Raw genomic sequence first — 24,083 nt, forward strand, 5'->3', positions numbered from 1 at the left:
TACTTAGGCGTCGAATACAAATAATTAATTATGCAGTAGTGCCATTGCATTTACATATTTCAGTGTCGTTGAACCCGTTTATAGCGTGAAGAGTCGTGTGAGTTTACTAATCACGTCACAAAAATAAAGCTAATTGCTGTGGAGATCTGGGCACGTGTGACCAATTTTATTTATTAAAAGCGCCCTTCGGAAAAGCAGAATGAATAAATGTGCCAGTTCATTGTAAAATAAAATATATCGGTTTTAGTCGGTTTTAGACTATTCCTGAAATTTAAACAATCCCCCCCCCCTTGCAAATGTATTTCTGTCACTAGAAATTTCAATAGATAATCAACAATATTGTATGAACTGATGTGCTACGGCGAATATGTCAAGCTAACATTATATGTAGCTGGGATTTCGTGGCTTATACGGATAATAATTTGTGTGGAATTGAATTATCTATTTTGATAATATGACCATTGATTACTTATCGTTTATACGTCGGTGAAATTCATGCTGTGGTTGTAAGCCTTCACATTCATTGGACTTAGGGACGTAAAAATTTCAGTCGAAAGTTAAAAATTTTGAACACTAACTGTCTGAGTTGTAACATCTATATGAGAATTTATCATTTGGTAATGAAATATTGTTCTTCAACTAGAGACTAAAGTTATTTCGGTTTGTGGGAAACCAGTGACCCAACTTGCATCTCATGCAAAATGAATACACTGAGTGAAAAGCTTATTGAATTTAGTAAAAAATTAATTATTGTGGACCCAATAAGAACTCTGGAACATACGTTTGGGCCCTACCTTAAATCCCGAAATTCACCCCCTCGGACCTGCTAACTGTAAGCTACATGTGAGGGATACAAACATATGACGTAAATTTAACTTTACAAGATAATAATAGTTACATTTAATCATTCTATTGTAAATATAATTGTTATGCATAGTATTTTTTTGGTGTAATCCTTAAGTATTTACATGCTTGTTTGTTGTATTGTGAATACTGTATTTTGCAAACGTTCAGTTAAGTAGTTGTTTTAAGTATATCAAAACCCAGTAGAAGTGTAATATGTTAAGTGGTGTGGTACTATTATGAGTATATAAATACTAGTATACTGACATATAATAGTATTTAGTGTATTACTACACTACTGTTTGTAACCAAACTCACACATAATATACTTATACAAACACACATATTAGTCGGAAGTCCAACTCAATACGTAAAAGTAATGAAAATAAATCACTATGTATACTAACTTATTTTGCTTCTAATATTTCGTGTCGTAAATACTATGTTTATATCTGTGTGCTCGAAGTATTGCTTACATTCCAGGAGTTAAACCATTACCATTTAAATTTTTTAATGTATTGGACCCCAAAACAATGCGTCCAGGCAAAAGTACAAGAGAGTAAAAATGCGCTTAGGTCACAATTCTCAATACATCTGCATAACATATCCGTATCCTCAGAATGGATACATTTTGTTTGCAATAATAGAATGACACCTTATTTTATTTTGTTAGGGCGAGGGGTGACTTAAAAATTCGGTAAATTGAGTGAAGAACTTCGTATGGGAAAACACTGTTATTAATTTTAAATATAGTTTTTTTTTACTGTGCACACATATTATTTTCGTGCTTTGGGTAAACATAATTTTTATTGATAAATGAATTATATACTAAATACAACGTTTTTGAATACGTAGTTCATAAACGAACCGTTCATCCGGAAAAAAAAAACTGTATAACCACAGTATACATGCTAGACCAGACATAAAAAAAATAGCCACTACGTTCATTGAAAAAACGTTAAAATAAAAAATAAGTGATTGGTAAAAAAATTATTTTTTTATAACCGATTATGTTTTTTTTAGTTATATATTATTAATTGATTTAAAACGGTGAGGAGGAAAAAAAACACGGAAATGATCGAAGCAGAATGATTTAGGATGAGTTCCTATCCCAATGGATGTTCACAGGCGTGGGGACTGGCGCTCCGCTGTCACGGATGGTGAGGCGGGGGGTGGGGGTCTGGAGAGAGAGAGAGCGCGAGTGGTTCGCCGGCGGCGCCCGGACAGGTCCGCTCCAAGGAGGTTGCGGACAGCCTCCCCCGGCTCGGCCGCTCTTAGGCCCTCGGGCGACTGACCTCCTCTCGGCGTTATCTCCGCGGCTCCCGCGGTCTCTCTTCTTCTGCGCGGGTTCCTTCCCCCTTAGGGCGCATGCGCCGTGCGAAGTGTCCGTGTGGCGCGAGGCGCTCGCCGGCGCTTCTGCAGATTACTGTAGAGACCTGCAAAATTCGCGGATTCATTGACCTCTAGGACAGGGGCGTAGCCAGGGGGGGGGGTTAGGGGTTCTAGAACCCCTAACCCCCCCCTCTTAGTACCAAATCATTAATTAATTTCTTATTCATCACTCAAACAAATTTCATATTAAAATTAATAAAATTTTACCATTACAATATTTAAATTTAAGTACCGAAAACTGCTAAAATAGCACTATTTTACACCTTAAAATCCAAATTTTCCCGGGGGAGGACCCCTGGACCCCCCGCTGTAATACGGGGGGGAGGGGGGCGGCTTGCTTCTTAACATCCCCCATACACAAATCCTGGCTACGCCACTGCTCTAGGATAGACTCCACAGTCCTTTAAATACTCGCGGAAATGACGCCTGTTCATTGGCTACTGACGCGTGAGACGTCTCCACTAGGCTGTCCGTAATTCGGCACTTTCTTGGTTTAGTGTTTCCCATTGGCCCACAGTTCCCCGGATAAAATGCGGGCCGATCGCAGAAGCGGTACGAAGGTATAGTTGTTTTGATGCTAGCCTATCGCGAAATGAATCCGCAAATTTTGCATTATTAGGGACTGGAAAAATTCGCGGTTTCAGTGACCTCTAGGATAGACTCCACCATACTATATGAACTCGGGCAAATTACACCTGCTCATTGGCTACTAATACCTCTTAACTGGGGTGCACTTGATTCGATACTTTTTTGTTGTGTTTTTTTTTCATTTGCTTACAGTCCTTCAGATAATCTGTGGTCCAATAACTGATGCAGCATAAAGGTAAACATAGTATTTGGATTATAGTCCATCGCGAGATTAAACTGCGAATTTTTCTGGTCTCTACTACAGAGAGTACCTACTTCTACCAAAGATTACTTTGGGAAACCAGTTTGTGATGCTACAAGAAATACATTGTATCTTTTTACAACACATGGCTATGGCTGTACTTTATATTTTTTCCCTTTTTCGTGATAATACTGAGTATTTTAATAGATGTTTCATTCAAGCGTAATTTTTTTTTAGACCAGGGAAAATATAATCCAATATATAATTATTATAAATAACTTTATTTTGTTTTATCATGCTATGTGTGTAGTTAATACTGGAAAGCTATTCGGAGAACGATTTGCAAATTACTTTAACTGTTGGAGGTTCTCGGACAACACAAAGCATAAATGCCCGGGTGAGAATATGAACCCAGAAATAATGAGAACTCTGTTTCGTAGTCTTACAGTTGTTTTCGTTTAAATGTACAAATTTACAAGTAACTGTAATTTTTATATCAATATTTCTGTTCCCTTTGCGAAAACAAAATACAGATTAAGTATATAAGGAGTCATGCAAGGCCTTTGGTTGCTTTCAATAATCGTACTAGGTGTTTCATGCCTAAAAATGTTTCTGAAAACACTTTTTAGTTTTGTCATAGGCAATTAATTTTTTTTTTCACGTCTCGGTAATTTTTGCATTAAACATTAAACTTTAAATATGTGCATCTATAAACATTTAATGGATGTAGATTAACAAATAAACAAGCCTCAAAACCTTTTAAGATAGTAATGGTTGCCGAAAATAACTTGCTCCAACATTTTGGAATATGTAATTTCCTCCGTCCGTTCGTCCGTCGGAAGTTAACTCTTTGGAAGCGTTCGACGCAGGGAGTTTTTCAGTGCTTCTGATTGGCTGATGGAAAATCTTGTGCGAGAAGAGACGCCGTATCCCGACCGACGCAGTAAAATACTCTACAGTGTGAAGAAACTGACCAACAAAATCTGGATAAAAATTTTAATATTGTATTACTTAAGTTACATAGCCTCCAGTGGTTCTTTTATACTTCATTCACTAAATATAATGCGGTAGCAAAAATATAACACGTCTAAAAGTGATTTTAGGGTTTGGCCGGTGATTTAGTACAATTTTAGTTATCGAAGGCTTTTTTTTTTCAGTGAAAACAGGTAGGAAATGTAAGCGTATGAAATGTCCATCGAGGATCACGTATATAATCGACTTCTACGTTATATCTATACTAATATTATAAAGCTGAAGAGTTTGTTTGTTTGTTTGTTTTGAACGCGCTAATCTCAGGAACCACTGGTCCGATTTGAAAAATTATTTCAGTGTTGGATAGTACATTTATCGAGGAAGGCTATATGCTATATTATATTATCAATAACATTAGGGATCCTTACTAAAAGTCCAATTTAGAATCAAATGCGTTGGAGGGGGTTAGATACAACATGCAGTACACGTACGAAGTGTGTGTTGACAATGCCGCAGGCGCTAGAAGTTTATTTCCTATTGCCTATTAACATTGTTGCCACGCACTAGATGCCTTATCATTCTTAATTTTCCCATACAAGTAAAAAACACCCGTGTGATATTAACAACGAAGCAATCAGTACCCTCATAACAGTTCAATTAGTATTTAAATACTTTTTATCACTTTAAATCGCAAACCTAAACTATAGTTTTTTTCCTCCCTCTGTGTTTAATTTGTTTTTTTTCTTTTACTAGAATTTATTATTTTTATTATTTTTAATTAATTTTCATTTTTTGGACCATCATTAATTTTCCTCTCCCGTTACAATTCTGACACGGACTTGTGTGTGTATATATATATATATGTATATATATATATATATATATATATATATATATATATATATATATATATAAAAGTTAAATACCACTTACTGACTCACTCATTACGAGATCTCTAAAACTATACACCAGATTGACTTTAAATTTAACATAGTTACTCATTTTATGATGTAGACGCTCACTAAGAACGGATTCTGTGGAAATCCGATCCCAAGGGGAGTTTCGGGGGTGTAATATATCAAAATTTCCAGTTTTTGGTAGGAAATCACCATGGTAACGGCTGTTGCTTTGTTGATGCTTCATTCGTCTCTATGGCAACGACTATTTCATTGGTAGTGCAGTCCTCATCACCGTTGAAAGTTTGCGGGTACTTTAAATATAAAAAATTGCCCTTTTTTTTTAAAGTATATATATTTTACAGACTCGAAACTTCACAGTAATGTTCCTTATGTTACGCAGGATGACATTTTCCGAAAATTAGATCCCATGGGTGGTTAAAACCAAGCAACAGTGGGTACTTTGTCTGCATGAGAACAGGATTTTTTGCATTTTTCATGCCTTCTGCGTCTCCATGGCAACGGGAATCGTGCGGCAGTGGCGTACCCACAAGGAGGGGCATGTATAATGAGCAGCGCAAGAGTGATCTGCCAGTAGACTGCCGGCCGTAGCGAAGTACGGGTACATCAGTTGTACGTTGCGTGCACCAGTCGGGAAACCATCGGTGCTATTCATTTTCTCTCCGGTACATTATACAGCTTTGTAATAAATTTTCACTGATTTTTTTTGTTTTACCATTACTGTAAATTTCCATTAGTATAGCCGTGCGAAGCCGGGTCGGGCAGCTAGTCGTACCATAATCTACGTGTGTGTTTCCAGGTTCTGAGCGCGCTCCAGCATGCACTACGGAAATGGCTTTCGGAACCGCTGCCAGTTTTCGAAAAATTATCCTTAGTTGTTTCAATTGTGATATAACTCTAAATCCCTCAGTTGTTTTTATGATTCGCTGTGCTAAATAAGTCGTTCATTTCCAAGAAAACAAACATTTCCGCTATTGTCGCGAACATTTGTTCACGTTTTTTGGCATAGCAAGCCCGTTTATCATCATCGGTGCAAATAAATTGTAAACTGCAGGTCACAATCAAATAAATATTTATTATTATATTTTTATTACTGTAAGACTGGTGTTAATTCGAGTGAAAAATGTTACATAAACAAGGCAGAGAAGGAAATTAAGGTAAAGGAGGGGGGGGGGGTTGACGTATCGCACTACGTACGGAGTCATGGTGATGCGCGGAAACGCACCTATGTGAAACGCGCGCGCTTTCAGCTTTGACGGTGGGCAGGCGCCGCAGAACCACACGCGGGCAAGCGACGCAACGCGCGTGGTTCACATGAAAGCGGGGCAGCGCATTGCCACCGAAAAGTGGTGTGTTCGAACACCTACTGTAAAGGCTGGTAACCGCTAAAACAACGTCAGTCATCAGCTCCTTCAGTTATTCCACTTCGTCTCGATTCACTTTTCATTTACGTAGAACAATGGTTGAGAATTGCCCATGAATCGTCCTAATTTTTACTGATATATTCGGTCATTTGCTGGTACGATTTTTACTAGATTTCAACATGGACTCGTAAGAAACCACCTGGATTGTGTTTAAAAAAAACATGTGAGCGAACTTTCAGTACCCTCCAGAGAATACAACATCTAACCTCAAAAACGAGCAAATTCATATGTTTTCATGTTGCAGATACACTTATTAATATGAAATTCGGAAACGAAATTTAATTTACAATTCTTAAAAATAATGGCAAGCGTGATAAATACACGCAAACTGTGTTTTAAACTCCATTTCTGGACGCGAATCACACGTAATTTTCGCACCCGCCGCTAGAATTCGCTGCCGGAGCAGCTACGTCAACAACAAAATTGTTCGTTTTACAGAGCGAAAAGTTTGACGATCGTGAAACGGCTCCGATAAAAATGAATAAAATACGTGAAAAAATTCTAAACCCCAGCTTTGGACTTGATTTTTGACGACAAAATTTATTTAAATATTGCTCAGCTTGTTAAATTAACTAAACAGTTAATACTATAAAGTTTTCCTATGGCTTTGTGAACTTAAGTTCGCACCATCTGCCATATATGACAGCACCGTGGTTACATATTTCCGTCCCATGCAACTTCCGTTCTATTCACTAAATTACTCAACAAAAAACCTGGTCAAAACTTGGTGGGTCTACAACGAAACCTCTCTTCTTTCTGCCATGTGGTTTTCTAACTCGTTTACAACTGAACACAGAACTCAAAGGTATGAAGATGTTAGAAATCTAAGGTTATGCATATATATTTAGTTAAACAAAAAAAAGGCGGTGAAGGATGTTTTCTTTCCTATGCAGTTAAAAATGTTCATCTTATATTTACGAAAAACACTAGATACAAACTATCCAGAGATTTTTTTATCTTTTTATCTTTTCTATAACTTTGCTGTAACAGTGTGTTAACAAAATCTTTAAACATTTGTTAAGTCCAAAGTTAACATACAAATTTTTTCCTGCCACAAGTATGTTTACCCAGTTCACAATGGAACACGTAATTTAGAAGTTATACTCCATCGCAGTTCATGTCAAGATCCATCTGACTGAAACTACGAAGATCATTTGGTTTGTTCTTTTGAGGATAGAATTCTTCATGGAAAGTTTTGTAAGAATACTGTAATTTTCAACAGTGTACAGAGAAAGGTTTTTCTTTTTGCGGTGTAAGGCTGGGACCACCCGGGCTGCGCCGGACTCCTTTCTAATTTGTGAATCATCACCGAGACCTTTAGCGCCGAACCCTGTGGCACGAACTGCCGTCCGATGTACGAGTGGGACTTCTATCTCGCGTCGATTAACGAGCAAATAAAGGTTTAAGGTCCGTGGAATGCCTCTATACACAGGAAAAAATTTACCGTGCATTTACTAAACTTTCCTTTGGAAACCAGTTGCCAAGAAATTGTTTCTGATGCTACAAGAAATATATTGTAACTTCCTTCAACACATGGTTATAGTATTTTTTTGCATGTATGAAATACGTTTTCCGAGATAATACTGAGTATTTCTTACAAAAATTGGTGCATGGTTTTATATTTTAATTGATGTTCCATTAACCGTGTAAATATAATCTAGTATTCAATTAATTGACTTTATTTGTTTTTACTGAGCATATTAATGTGCGCAGTTAATACTGGAAACCTATACAGGTAACCGTTTCCAAATAATGACGGTACTGTGAGAACATTAAATATAAATACCCAGGAAAGAATCCGAACATAGTATTACTGCGAACACTATTTTGTAGTGATATATATATATAGTTGTTTTCATGTAAATGTACAAATTTTAACAAATCCGCAAGTTTACGTGAATATTGTTTTTCCATTCATAGCCCCTAAAAAAAATTTAACAGTGTAGTGGTCGAGTTTGCGTGATTGGCTGCAGTTAACAGACCTCCCCAGTTGGGGAACTGATTTCAATTCTGTAGTCGTGACTTTTTTTTTTTAAATTTAGATCGTAGGCTTACGTGGCCAGAATCACTAATTGCATCCTGGCTTCTGGACCGAGTCCATGTTCGTGAAAATTATAGTATGTCTGACTTTTCCGATCCCCCCACTCATTCGTCCCGGAGATTCTCATCACCGCTCATCGTACGTAGCTAATGATCTCAGAGTCGACGGGACGTAGAGCCAATTAATTCATGAATTAGTTGCGATATTTGCGGCGTGTTTGCTGTAAGCTTAACTACACACAATCGTACACAAGCTTAAATCCTGATGCTAGTAACTGGTCCATGTTTGCACAGCAACGAAGAAAATTCCCATAGCCAAATGTGGGAAGTAAAATTATATCATTTGCTCCATGACTACCCCAGATAAAAAAAAAATAGAACAAATTATTAGAGATATGCCTGATTAATATCATTAATGGCGATGGATGAAATCCCAATTTTCTCCAATACAAATCTCAAATTCAAGTCCCAGAGAGTACCTCGAATATACCCTTCGAATCCGAATCTAGGTGTCAAGGGTAAAAAAATAAAATATGATACAAGAAATTAAAATTTTAATAAGGTTTTAAAACATTCAACTCCTTATTTTGTGTATCTCTTACAAATATTCCGAAATCAATAAATAATCTAACATTATTTATATAATTAATTATCAAATTTACTATATCTCGACGAATACTAATAGGATAGGCCTAGTAGGTATAGTTCAGACATATCAGTATTTTATTTTTAAATTTCCATATTTCCTGCAATAATTTTCTTCGAATCTTTTTATTCGAACATCGAATATTTCGAATACTGAGGATTTTATTGTATTTAAAATATTTGATTAGCCCATTCCTAGTTTTTTTAAAACACGAGTCATTGATTGACTATACATCCATGTAACCTATACGTAATATTTTGTAACTGGAAATGTTTTAGTAACCATTACCACACATTGTTGCTGTTTACGCTTTACTACCAACCAACCCAAAAATTATGAACCCGTTTTATTCTAAGTGAATAAAACATAGTAAACTAATATGCCCAATATTTTGTTAGGGGTTAACTGTGCGTACTCAAACATTTTTTATCAAGCGATAACTGCAATTCAATTCGTGATCATTTCAAAACCACAAAAACTAACGCTTTATCTAAGGTTTCACTTTATATTTATGTTGTACACCTTTAAACGCATGTTCTGGAACGCAGGTCAGAGGTCACAGCCTTACTTCCAGGGAGGACACAGCTACGCTTCCGATGAGCTGAAAGGGGCCACGTGCAAGCAAGACCGTCATGCACGAGTCAATAGCGTGACGTCACTAAAATGAATTTCTAACTAATCACTTTCGAGACAACTGTGACTTTAGTGCTACAAAGTTCGCGGACGTGACAAACTTTACGAGTTCCTCAATTTCCATCGCGTCGCTGGTGCGAAGTTACTGAAACAAAGTCAGAAATTGGTTTTCCAATGGTGGTCAAACTGCTGCAGTGATAACACAATCGTTTTGCGTGCATTTTTTGAGGGTTTTTACACTTAATTCGATTGTGAACCTATCAATACTTCTTGAAAAGTTATTATTTTAAATTATTATTTAGATTTTATTTAACAGGTGTTTACCAAACTACCAATTTAATGCATATTTGTATACATTGATGACTGTCGTTTGTGTATAGCGAATGTAAAGGTAAGGGACATTTTACATCGAGTTGTTATTTCAGTTTGCCGCGTTGTTAAAAAGCACATGTTCACAATAAGGCGACAATTAGCTGTCACATCGCGTCCTTTACATTGAGTCGGTCGCGTTATTGTGATTCTAGCATCAGGCACATGAGCTAGTCACAACGAAAAAAAAACAACATAAAAGACAATCTGGCTAAAGATTCATTCTATAGGAAAAATTAAATATGTGTTTATGAAGTTTTCTAAAGCGTTTAAACTCTTACGCTGACAGCATCTGCAAAAGCAATAACGTTGAAATCGAATTAACGTCTCTTTTTCAGTTGTATTTACTTTCCCTGTTATTACTGCGGAGTTCTATATTTTATATTTATAACGGACGAAATGATGAGCTGTCTAAGGAACTCGTAATTGTGAGATGATGTAGAATATTATTTTTATGAGTTGCATGGTTGAGGTGGGCAAAATAATGGGTGGCAGTGGTATGGAAGAAATGTGGGGTGAAGTATTTTAAAAATGCTGTCGTCAACATGCTTATGCAAGAACATCATGAGCTCATTCGCTTTCTCAGGCAGCTATTGCTCATTTGATTTTGGAGTGTTATGAGGAAGAGGGTTTTTAAATCGGTCCTGACTTCGAAACTATCAGGGGAATTTACACCGAAGTGACAAACTTATCTACCTTAGAATAATTTTTTATAATCTAATGTCAAACCTTTATTGATTTCTGTATCCAGAAAGACGAAGACTCTATAACAGTGTTGCCAGACGTAAACGAATTCGGGTGCACATACCCAAATTATTATGTCTGTAACTGACACCCGAGAAGATCCGTTCGTGTACGCAAATGTACCCGAATATAGGAGGAAAAAAAATATTAGTGAATAAAGATTGAACTATATTTACTTGGAATGGAAAACCAATTAGGGGGAAAACAGACTTTGCCTGACCGAAACATAGTGACATTAAAACACCCCTGCCTTTTTTAAAACAGCCTCGGATACGCTATATTCCTAATGATATCTGGAAAACTACAGGATCAAATTGTAGCTAGTATCAAGTAAACTTCAGGATCAGATATATCTTTCGTTGAAAAGAGTCTCGGCTACAATATTAAAGCACAACACAAATTTACGTCGTCTTATTTATATTACACGTAGTATTTACAATGATTTTACACCAACCTTAAAACACAATTTTTCACATGTGGCTGGAATAGTAGTATTTAACGTTTACATTATCCCCCCTCCATTTTTATTATAATTGAACGACGCATTTTCAAACCCTACGCCTGTCAATATAGCATTAAAATTATAAAATGTTATTTCATCACTTTATTATAACAGTGTATATAATATTTGAATTAAAGAAGACGGCAATGTTTTGCTTTCATACTTTTTTTGTGTATGTACCATAATGATACCAGAAGTGAGAACTTCTCGTACCCGAAAGTACCCGAAGTGTGTGGGTTATGGTTGGCAACACTGCTCCAGAAGAAAGATACTGTACAGCTAAATCATGGCTGCAGTGTTTCAAGCATGTTTGTTTATGGATAGTAAAAAAAACTAGATAACAGACCCATCATGAGGATCTTAGCTTCTAGCTTTGGTTTTCAAGGCCTGAGCATAACCTTACACAATGAATCTATAATGTCTACAACGCCTAGCTGTCTAAATTTAAAAATATTTATGAAAAAATAATGATGATCAATAATTCTTAAATCATTTATAAAAGCCTAATATTTTTGCCTTGAAAGCCACTGAAATATTTTTCATATCAAATAAATAATTTTCAACGTAGCAGCTTGAATGCTCAAAGCAACTGCCATAAAAATGTTTCCAACGCAGTATCATATTTCACTAAGAAATACTGAAAACTATAGTAACTAAAAATACTATTTTTGTAAAGGAACTAAACTATATTTTTTTTTTACAAATATGTACCTAGTGAATCAATTTTATGACTTTTTCAGAATTTCTAAATAAAATTCGCATACATACTTTTTTAAATTGAAGGATATTTTTTAAATAAAATAAAAATAAACACAATAAGAAATATATCTACCATTTCCAGGAACGTGCCGATTTTAATTGTTAGAAAGCAGAAACCTATTCAAATATTATTTCCACGTGGTTTAAGTAGATAACATCTAACTATTCATATTTAATGTCGACTATAAACTGAAACGAGGTTTAAAAAAATGCAAATTAGCAAAAAGCAACTGAAAATAAAAGTTTCATGACTTCCAACATCGTTATTGTTTATTTTGGAACTTTTCCGGGTCTTGCTGTGTTAGTCCTTTAGTATCGAGATCTTTTCGTGACTTTAGTGACCAGTCCTTTAGTTTCGTGACTATTTCGTGACTTCAGTGACCATTCCTTTAGTTTCGTGACTTTTTCATGACTGTAGTGACCAGTTGTTAGTTTTGTGACTTTATCGTGGCTTTAGTGACCAGTACCTTAGTTTTGTGACTTTTTCGTGACTTAAATGACCAGTATTTTAGTTTCTTGAGTTATTCGTGACTTTAGAGACTTCCGAGACCAGAAGACAGCTTGATGACTGTGTTAGAAAATCTTAAGTATGTTACTTGCAGCGTTACAATAAAAAAAATCCTGGCCATTTTTTTTTTTCAAATAATTTATTTCTTAATAGGTACAAAAAAAATTTAACTGCGTACTTTCTGTAAGTGAGAATGCGTTCCAGACATTAATGTTTACGGCAGTCGAGACTCTCTCTCGAACGACCAGCTGAAGATATTGCCAACCAGCTTTCCATTCGCAATGATTGATCTGCTTGCAAGTGGAGACACGAGAAGAACAAAACGAGAACAAATGCTACGCGAAAGCTTGTTTCGTCTCACAAATAACTTGGCGTAACCATTTCTTTCACGGACAGCTAATCTTTAATTTACGAATGTCATAAAATATTTTACAGTGATTTAAAAATTAATAGATTTATGATTTACTACTAGCTGTCTCCTGTACGTCATCGCTCACATGGTTAAAATAAATCACACAGGTTATTGGTGTAGAATGGGCAGATATGTATCTATATTGAATATATCACATTAAAATTAAAGTAACGTGAAACTACGTTTTTCGTTTTACGTTCAGGAGCAAGCTCAAAAACTTATTGAAATCATCAATCCTAAAATATGCTTCGTACACCTCATAATTTACCTACTTACTCCCAGGTTGAATCATCAATGAAATTATTAAAAAAAAACATCGTTAAACTAATTTTAAATAATTAAAAATCCTCAATGATTCAGGCTATTAATTTATATTTCAAACTCACAATAAATGATCTTTTTTTAAGCTAAACAAAAAATTTGGTAGTTGATAGTATATATTATATTATTTATATTATAAAATTGTAATTATATAATATATATTCATAGTATATCATATTTATTATTATTTAATATAGGTTTATTTTTTATTTTTATATGTTATTATTTTCATTGATCTTTTGGTCAGTTTGAGATATCATAACAAAATTTTAGCTAAATTATCTCTGGAGTTACTATCTTAAACTTGGTTGTATTTCAATTCAATAACATGAGCAGGTTTTGAGTTGATTAATTATATAATTATTGTAATTGTTCTCATTTATAACCTATTCAATCACCCACGTGTTGCTTCGACATTTTAAAATTTTGTTTTGACGGAAACGGACGCCATATCCGTTTACGCTGATTCCGTCTTAACATCCAACATATTTTAAGAACCCGTCCTGTACGTAAATTTTTTGTTTTGACGAAAACTAAAGTCATCCAAGATTCCAAACAAACATGGCGTTTTCGGTGACTTCATAAAGCTCCAACGTCATTTGACCGAACCCACTTTGTGAAGTGTTTGGAAGCGAAATTTAGACAGCGTGACACGGTCTTGAGATCCACTGTCAGTTGTTTGTACCGAGATACGACGCAAGCCTCGAGAATATCGGGTCTGCGTCCGGCCGGTTTTTACCGTCTGGAGTCCGGGTCTGCCATATAGGTGCGAGAGGAAGGTCGCGTAAGACGAAAGGGGAAAGTGTCGCCGTACCAGATGCACCCACTGCTGCAGTTGCGCAAGTCTTCCTTCTCTCTCCCCCCCCCCCTCTTCTCTCTCTCTCTCTCTCTCTCTCTCTCTCTCCCCCCGGTGTCCTTTTCCGGGTTTGGAGGGCAGGACGCGATGAGTCTTGAGGCCGGGTTTATAAACCAAGCAAGAAAAGCAACGACGGAACGCAATACGCAATCAACGCTAGAAAATCACGGTCGTGTACAGATCACGCAAGTCATAAGGCGTCACTAACAAACACAACTTGAAATTGTGCTCGTCCCAAAGCACGCACTTGAGCGTACTTCCCTTCCCCGCTGTCCCGAGATGCAGTGCGCGAGGAGGCTAATCTGCTGTAAGCCGCGCCCACGCCAGCTTCCGGGAAAATAAACATCATTAAAAAAAAAAAAAGTTTTGCAGGCTGGATTTGGTAGAATAGTAAAATCAAATTAGCTTTATATCTTACTGAGACAAAAAAAAATGAAATAAATAAACGAACAAACAAATAAATGGGTGTATTTGGAAGTTCAAACAAACACCTACACTCACATATTATGATGTCTACCGATCGTAACTTATGACAAAGGTAGAATCTTAACATTTTTTGCCGTAAATACACGTGTCTGTAACTTAGTGTTTATCTTGCCAGATCTAAGAGGAATTATTTTATTTTCTTCCTGAAATCAAATTTTATTTATAGAAAGTCAAATTGATGTCAAAAACACTGTTTGGCCAGCTGACCATTCGTAGAGGCCAAAACAGTATACATTTGCGAACTTTACGCAATTACATGCGTAACTGGGTTGTTGGATCAGTACTTCTTAGCCTCGCAACAGCCGGCGGCTTCCCGCGAAGGTTCTTAGAAAAATAAAAGCATAGTTGTAGGAACCCGGTATCAGTGCTACCACATTTCTAAACCATACCTGCAAAAGAGAGATTGGCATAAATGCGCGCTCTGTCCCAGGCTCCGAGGGTCCCACGAATTAAAAACAAGTTTTAAAATACCATAAAGTGTTGCTACGAGGATGCTGGAGACGAGGCAACGAGGCAGGCCAGTCAGCCCGGCGCGCTGGCCAGCGAGGGGGAGGGGGGGGCAGGGGAGGCCCCACCCCCCAGGACAGGTAGCGCCCGTCCCTTCAGTACATGAGCGGCGCCTCTCTGTCCCTCTCGAACGTTCGGCAGGTCTTCAGTGCCCTGTCCGCGCGAAGAGGCGTAAATAGGATGCCATTATTCTTGCAGATTCGGGTGTTTATTCGACTCTGATGACGCAACACTTTACAGGCTATGAGATTTTTCCAGAGCAGGACTGAGGGGTATATAAACGAGGAGGATGCCCTGCGAGGGGAGAGAAGTGAAGAGGGGAGGGGGGCTATCCCATGACGAGCGATATCTGGTGAAAGCGAGGGGCTTCGTGTGCGAAGATCGGATCATAGAGTATTGGGTCGTCAGGGACTGTGTCGCGGCATGGACGAGTGAGTAGTTAGAAACAGAGTGTTTGGGACCGAGGTGAGCGGTAAGAGACGAATATAGAGATAGCCATTGTCGAGCCCAGCTCCAGAGAACCCGTACACACGGGATTTATATGCTTCTGCTGACTTTACGAGGTGGGGATGGAACATTACACTGTTGGAAAATGTTCACCTTCCAGGGATCTTCGTTTACCTACGGTTATCTTCGTAAGTTTACGGGTTTTCAGTTACACTCACTTTGAACATGAATCACCAATAATAACCTTATATTGTGCGAAAAAAAATTTTAAAAACGTTTTTTTGTCTCCGGTGGGAGGTATTTTTTATTCTGTTTACAATGTAACTCTTAACTCAGAAGTCGGAATCCAACGCAATTTCTACGAATATCCAGTTATCTGAGATTACGATGAACTCTTCGTTTATCTCAGGTTATTTCTTCGTTGGAAAGGCCGTAAATGTACTTTTATTTCAAACGGCGTATCAGAGTGAATGGGCGGGGAGGAAAGGGAGTATCCCCTGAAACTATTACCCGATCACGGCGACGTCCGCCACGTTTCCCACTTGCGGAAAATTCGGACGTGGGATCGAACCCAGAACGACTTGGTGGGAGGCGAGTGATCTGACCAATGAAATGACGCGATGTTCTATTTATTGACCGTCTGTGATCGCTTAAAAAAAACATTATAAACACTGTTACAAACAGATTCTCACAACCTGTGGAGTAAGAAAAGATATACTCCCGGATTATTGTCTAAGGAGGAGGGGGGGGAGGAGGTGAGGATCGAGATGGGAGCAGTGAGTGAATAATGACCACCGTATTTGGAAGAGAAACTGACCGGTTAACTTGGCTTCCTTTTCCCTAGCACATTCTCTATCCCAAGGGGGCGGGTATTTATTCGCGGGGAAAAAAAAAAAAAAGAAAAGAAATAAAGAAATATACCTGAACGCTCAATTTAATGCAACAGGGTTTTTTTTTTTTTTTTGCTTGTAATTGGTGGCCCCGTGCAACAGAAGCCGTTGCCTTATTTGGACGGGCAATTCAGGACGCGTTTGATTCAGCACGAGATACATGCACAGAAAAAAGTTTTTCTGTACTTTTACAAAATAATCCTTTTTAATACAGTTACCAAGAAAAAATTAATAATATTTAAAGAAAGATATTACAAATTTGTGTAAAACATGGTTATGGTTATTTTTTCTTATATTAAATTAGTTTTTTCAGATACTAATACTGAGTAATATTTTTTACTAAAATTGACACATACTTTTATATTTTAATTGATGTTTCATTCAAGCTAATTGAATATTCACCAATTTGACTTTATTTTGTTGTGTCATGCTTAGTATGTACGCATTTAATATTGGATACATATTCAAAGAACGGTTTACAAATAACTTTAACACAACAAATTTGTACATTTACACGAAAACAACTCTATCATTAAAAAATAATATGTTCGCAGTAATACCGGGTTCGGATTATTACCCGGGAATTTATGCTTTGTGTTGTCCCAGTACAACAAATAGTTAAAGATATTTGTAAACCATTCCCTGAATAGCTTTCCAGTATTAACTGCGCGCATTAATTAAGCATAATAAAACAAAATAAAGTTCAATTATTGAATATTCTATTATCATTTCCGTGGTTTAAAAAAATTATACTTTAATGAAACATCAATTAAAATATTAAATAAAAACGCCAATTTTCGTAAAAAAATACTCAGTATTGTACAAAGTTGCAATATCTTTTGGTGTTAGAAAGTTTTTCATGGCAGCTGGTTTCCGAAGGTATCTTTTGTAAAAATACAGGAACATGTTTTTTTTTTTAATGTTTTTATTTGTGTTCGATTCCGGCCGACTGGGCCCGACCAATCAGCAGCCTCCTTGCTCGTGCGCGATGCCACATTTGATGCGAGTGAGCCTGTTCGTTCCGCCCGACCCCTGCAGCTCTCGCGTCTGTGTTTCCTTTCGCCGGCGCGCTAGCCCGAGTGCCAGTGACCCTTTTCCCCAGTTGTCTCCTCCTCCTTCCACCCCCTCACGGGCTATAACTCAAGGGCAAGGTCGTTCGTATCCAATCACACCAGGGCCCATGCTTGTTCCAACGCAGCGTAAACCTCCTGGCGAAGGTCACTTCCACGTTATCCTCGGACAGGGGCGTAGGAACCGGGGGGGACAGGGGGGACGTGTCCCCCTGAACATTTTGGGTGGAGCGTACTGTCCCCCCAAACTTTCTAGACCGTGATATTTTTATTTTATAATATTATTCTGCCCAACTTTATTTGTAATTTCTTCACTCATCAAATTTTATCTTAAGGAAACAATAATTTTAACATCGATGTATCCAATGGCTAGATACAAAAACTGCTTAAAAAGCGCTATTTTGCACTTTTAAAATCATAATTTTCCTGTTGTGGACCCCCGGACCACCCGTCTTAGTAAGAAGGGAATGGGTTTACATGACATCAAAATCATTATTTGTCCCCCCCAACTTTATGAACACAACTACGCCAATGTCCTCGGACCTCGTAAAATAAATGTTTCGCATTTTCACAGAATAAATAATTAGGAAAAAACCAGTGGTCAAAATATAAGCTCATGTAATATTTTTTTCGCGAAAAAAAAAAAAAATTCAGACAGCTGTGTTGTCTGTGATTCGTGGTTGGATGCGTTTACTTCAGGACACGTCTACCGTCAGCACACCGAACATTGTCATCCTGTGCGGAAGCAAACGCGTCCTAAATGGCCCGGTTAAACAGGGCGATGGCTTCTCTTGCAGACAAGGTAACGATCGCTAGCACAGGCATGACTTATTGCAGACTAATGGAACAATCTTTTTTTTTTTTTTGCGAAAAATTCATCTTCTTATAAATTCCCTTACAAATATTGTTTTTAGAAAAAAATTTAAAGCGCCTGGATACGTATATTTCATCTGAAATAAATCAAAACTAAAGAAACCTACAGGAAAATGAATTCATACAGTTAAGCGTATGTCGATTAACAAAAAAAAAAAATTGTTTAACTTAAAACTCTAGAATAATTAAAAAATTAAAGCAGTGTATTATTTTGAATTGATATTTTTATTTCAGTGAGAGGTTATAATTGATTTTCTATATTGGAGTCAACGTAAAACAAATATAAACGAAATACAAATACCTCAATTTTCGCTATTTCCCAATGAGTACATTTAAATGGTAATAGGATACCAAATTCTGTGACAAAAGCCAATCCAAATTTTTGACATACATATTGATGTACTATACAGGCCCTAACTGTTATTGCAGCACGTGGTTTATGATGGTCTTCACGCGGATAATTCATTCATTTTTTGATAGTATAATTTATTGTCTAATAGTTTTTAAACCCATTACAAAATGTTCTTGGTACTTTTTCTGTTCAGTTTTATCAGTGTAGGATGTAAAATAATTTTACTGATTACTTTTTTGCTACTAAACAGATGCTACCTTTAAAAATTGAATTTAATACGTTTGCTTATATTTCAACATAGAAGTGTTTCCAAAAATACATTTTGTTGCCTGAAAGCATACGTTTCGTCGTGCGTTTGACACGATGACCAACTAACTGAAACCGGTTGGGAAAACATGGAGATATTATCCTGCGATTTGGTGAAGCCTCCAAACTAACAAGTTTGTAATTTACTAAGCGTGAAACAAAACCAAAATGTGCCGCTGGTAAGTTATTGGGTCGAGCCATCCATGTGGCAATGGATTTGTATCTTATCGCTTCTCTCGCGTGGATCCTGAAACTTTCCCGAGTTACTGAGCTCTTTTCCTGTTTTCCGTGTACATTCTTTTGTGAACGACTTTAAGATGAAAATCCTCTTTCACTATGCATTTGGATGTCTACGGTCAGTAAGAAATCGACCGAAAAAAAAAAGTTCTGCAAGTTCATCACTAAATATAAGTTGAAAAAATAATACCAACAATGGTTTGACGTAATGCCCCAATGCTGGTAAAAGCAGGGGTTGGCCATGACTGCATTATTACATGATAATTACGCGAAGCTGTTTTTTTTTCTTCATCCAATTATCACGCCATATTGTTTAGACGCCCAAAACAATGGCGGAAAGTAGTGTTTTGCATTGTAAAAATAGTTTTAAATGACTTTTTTTTTACGAAAGTAAATGTTTTTGACAACACAGATTATAATTCACACTGACTAACCATCATCAGACTTTATCAAGCAAAGTTTACGCAATGTTTTTGGCGGAATAATTTGGCTCTAGCGGAGTTAAAATGTGACTTCAACTACGCCACGGCATGCCGCCTCCTGACAACTTCTTATATTGAAATAAATTAAGTGTTTTGGAGGCAACAACAAGCATATGGATACTTTCTATAATTTGAATCCATTTCTTCAACACCCTCATCAAAATTTATTCAATTGAGATAATTAGTGTGACAATACGCCAGAAAAATGTTTACATAATAAAGCTATTACCTACTCCCAGTAGACTCAATTTATTTTACGACATCTACAGGTTTTGCGGCGGCAAAAACTTAAGATTACCTGACGGTTTGTGTGTCATCTTAGATATTTTATTATTTTCCAACAACAACAACAACAAGCCATGGGAAGTACCTTTAGCCCATATAAGGGCAGACCTTTTTCGCGAAAAATATCTGATCACCGTCTTTGCATTGTTGTTACAGAAAAACCATGGAAATCCGCACAGTTTACAAATCACTTTAACTATTGGAGGTACTACGGCAACACAAAGCAAAAGTGTCTGGGTAATTATCTGAACCCAGCATTACTTCGAACACTATTTTGTTGTGAGATACAGTTTTTTTATAAGTAAATGTACAACTTTACAAATATCTGTAATTTTCACATGAATATATATTTTTTTTTCCCATTCACAAAAAAAAGTGTAGGTCTATGTATTTTTAGTGAAAAGACTTTCAGACTCCAGCTGTGTGTTGGAACTTTTGTGGCATTGTCTGTGTTTCGTGGTGTGCTGGGTTCATTTCAGGTGCATGTGTACTGCCAGCACACCAATCATAGCCACTCAATGCGGAAGCAAACGCGTCCTGAATGGCCCGGCGAATGGTCAAGCGAACAGGTCACGTATTTGTACAGTCAACAAAGGCGTCTGCCAAGAAAATAAGTCAATGCGCAGTTAAGCCAGTAATCTACTACACCGTTTAAAACCTTTAGTTTACAATTTAATAACAGTGCCAGTTAATAAAGTACCCAAGAGCATTGGTAAAATTAACGGGCAGTCCCCTACTGATTTTGATAACTTCGAAAAACGAACTAGCACAAGAAGCTTTGTTAGTCCTTTATCAAAACTTTCATTTTTCTTACTATCGCCAAGAGCGTGTTTACCATGTTTCCAAAGAAACTCGGAAGATCAACATTAAATAAAAAATTGGTTATTAGTGCTTCTAAATAAGCAATGAAATTTATATACATAAACAAGGTTGTCGTGGGCTAGGAATAGATGGAAAAAGGGAGGGGGGAAATACCTGACGCCCCGGCAACAGGGAAGGTCTGGTTATATTTCGATTTACCCTGATAGCAGGACGAAAATTGCAAGTCTGGAAACCTTGAGTAATGCGATATGCTTATATCACGATTACATTAGTCTTTTGCCACGGTAGCTTTGTACAAGAAAATCTGCCTGGAAGAAAGTTATGGTAGCAGACTACAAAGAGAGACAAAAAATACATTCATAAGAATTATTCTTTCATATTAGACGAGGGAGATGTTTTGTTATCGCTTGGCGGCGGAGTGTTAAAATCCTGATAAGGAAATGAAAAGTCGGCCGACCACGACAGGTGGATGTTGTGTGAGGGAGATGTTATTCCAAGATAATGAGCGGGACAGCTTCTGTTGCAGCCAGTAATTCAGATTTATTTACGCTCCTTGATTTGTCTACCGTGTTCATTCCGTTTCAGCGTGTTACAGTAGGCACAACGCACGCACACAGTCGGCGAAGCATAATCATGTTATACATATGTGTGTAAATTTTTTTTTTCGATCCTGTTGCGTCCAGTTTGCTTGGAATATTAATTAAAAGACCAGTAAGGCCAAAGATCAGAAATATTACGCAATAAACAGTGGCATGTATCGCTCAACATGCAGATAATATGTAAATATTGTAGCTTAAAAAAGTATTTGTAAAGTGCCATATTAAATATACATCGAGTCTAATTATGTTCGGAGTTAGAAATAAGAGGGCAGATTTGTTAAGCTCATCGATACGTGCCACTTTATTTTTATTTGATCTATTTATTTAAAAAGGCAAGTCACGTAAAATGCAATATGCTAAATTTGTTCAGGAAATCATGGAATACCGACATAAATCATGTGCTCAAAAGCGGTTGAGGAGGGGGGGGGGGAAGCTGTCAAGTAATTCAGTATTACGTTAAATTGTTCAGTTTTTAAAATAACATTTTTTTCATATTTTTTTGAAAAGGTATAAACTGATGAAAATTATTTTTATTGAGAGAAAAAATTATAAACTTTTTGCTGTTAAAATTCGTTTATTTTGTCCTATTTGTACAGAAATATTCTAATAAAGTTTTCCAGTCTTATGATTTTTTAAATAGTGAGAGGTTTGAAGAGTTGTATATTAAGTAATAGGAGAGGGCCCGACAAAATTATTTGCCCCCGTATCCTTAATTTCTCTCTACGCCTGTAAATAAATATATACACATTGTATCGTTGTCTATAAAAAATGTGGTTTGGCACGGATTTCAGTATTTCCTAAACAAATACGTGAAATATACCACAGATTCTCGGAAATATCTTAACCAATTTAATTTCTTACTGCGTGCGTGCGTGCATTTAGCAGAGTGATTTTCCGCACAGTGCAGTTATACACGCTCGTGTGGGTTTTTGTTTTAGTTATATGCAAACTCCTGCGTTCGAGAAACAGAAAATTTATCGTAATTTTTTTTTGAACAGCGGATACAAGCATTTTATCTAGCGAAAAGTGTGTGTGTGGGGGGGGGGGGGGGGGGGGGGAAGGAGGAGGGGATTTGAAAAAAAAATTAAAATTTGAACACGAGTATTCGAAATATTCAATTGACGCTAACCTACCGACATCTCGGCCTTCAGAAGTAACCGTTAGGTGACGCGGCTTCTCACACAGTTGTGGTTGCAGGTGTTGTAACAGCTCACCTTGCATTTTCCAAAATAACATATTGCCTTCACAGATATTTTGCAATAAATAGGGCCACGCATATTTCGCGGAAAAGATCCCGAGACTAGCTGAAAGTTAAAACACTGTAGCATCGTCTGTGTTTCGTGATTGGGCGAGTTTCTTTCAGGTACATGACGATTGTTAAAACACCGATCACAGTAATTCGTTGCGGAAGCAAATGCGTCCTGAGTGACTGAGCCAAATAAGGCAACTACTCTCGCAGACGGCCGCCAATCACAATGAAGAAACCCACTGGTGCGCGTATACCTTGTTGCAGTTTAATAGGCGTTCAGCTTTATTCGCGAAAAATGCCTGCCCCTAGCAATAAAGGTTTTCCCAAATTTGGAGAAAGTGGGATATATATATTTATATACATATGTACACATATATATCCCAGTTTCCTCCCTCCCCGTGCGTCCACCATTGGCGTACGGCCTTCTTAGTTTCTCTCGTCTCGACGAAGACTTGGACCACCCTTCTGCGGGTCTTCGAACTGCGGTGGAAAGTTGAAGAAGGGGGAAAGGGAGAGGAGGAGGAATTCTTGCAACCAGCCGACCAGTTGCTCCTCTCTCGACCGCTGGTCCCCATGCGACCACCGCCAGATGGCATCGCCGCTGGGACGTGCCGACCGCTGCTAACAGCCTCGTTTATGTGTGTCACGTGCCACGCCTCTGGTCGGGCCACCTCCAGCTCGGGGGGAAGACTGCGACGATACACTGACCCCACGCGTGACTTCGCGGTCGACAGATGAGGATAACATGTGAATATAATAAAGAGTTTAATTTTACTCAGCATAAAAAAAAATTCCGTTCGACAATGTGTGCTCCCAAAAGTTAAAAAAAAATAAAAAAATCTATGGCGAAACGTATGCTACTCCGAGTGGTCGCGGGTCGTTACCACAACGCCGAAATACCATAATGCCGAATGTCAAAATTGACCACAACGCCGACAGCTAGAAAACTGCTGTGTACCACAACGCCGAAATAACAACTGAATGAATTTGTGTGTGTTTCTTAAATGTACCTTAACGCCGAAATACCACAATCAAACTTAACCTTACCTAACCTAACCTAACCTAGCGTAATATAACCTAACCTAAGTTAACCTAGCCTATCCTAGCCTAGCCTAACCTAGTCGAACCTAACCTAGCCTAACCTAACCTAGTCTAACCTAACCTAACCTTTGTGGCAGTCCTGCAATGACATTTTTCGGCGTTAGTGTATTCCGGCGTTATGGTGCGTCCCCCGAGTGGTCACTAACCAAGAAAGTATCTATGCAGGGTAGCACACCAGCGCGGTATTACATTAATAAGACTAAGCATAGC

The sequence above is a fragment of the Bacillus rossius genome, chromosome 10, assembly GCF_032445375.1.
Source record: "Bacillus rossius redtenbacheri isolate Brsri chromosome 10, Brsri_v3, whole genome shotgun sequence".
NCBI lineage: Eukaryota > Metazoa > Arthropoda > Insecta > Phasmatodea > Bacillidae > Bacillus > Bacillus rossius.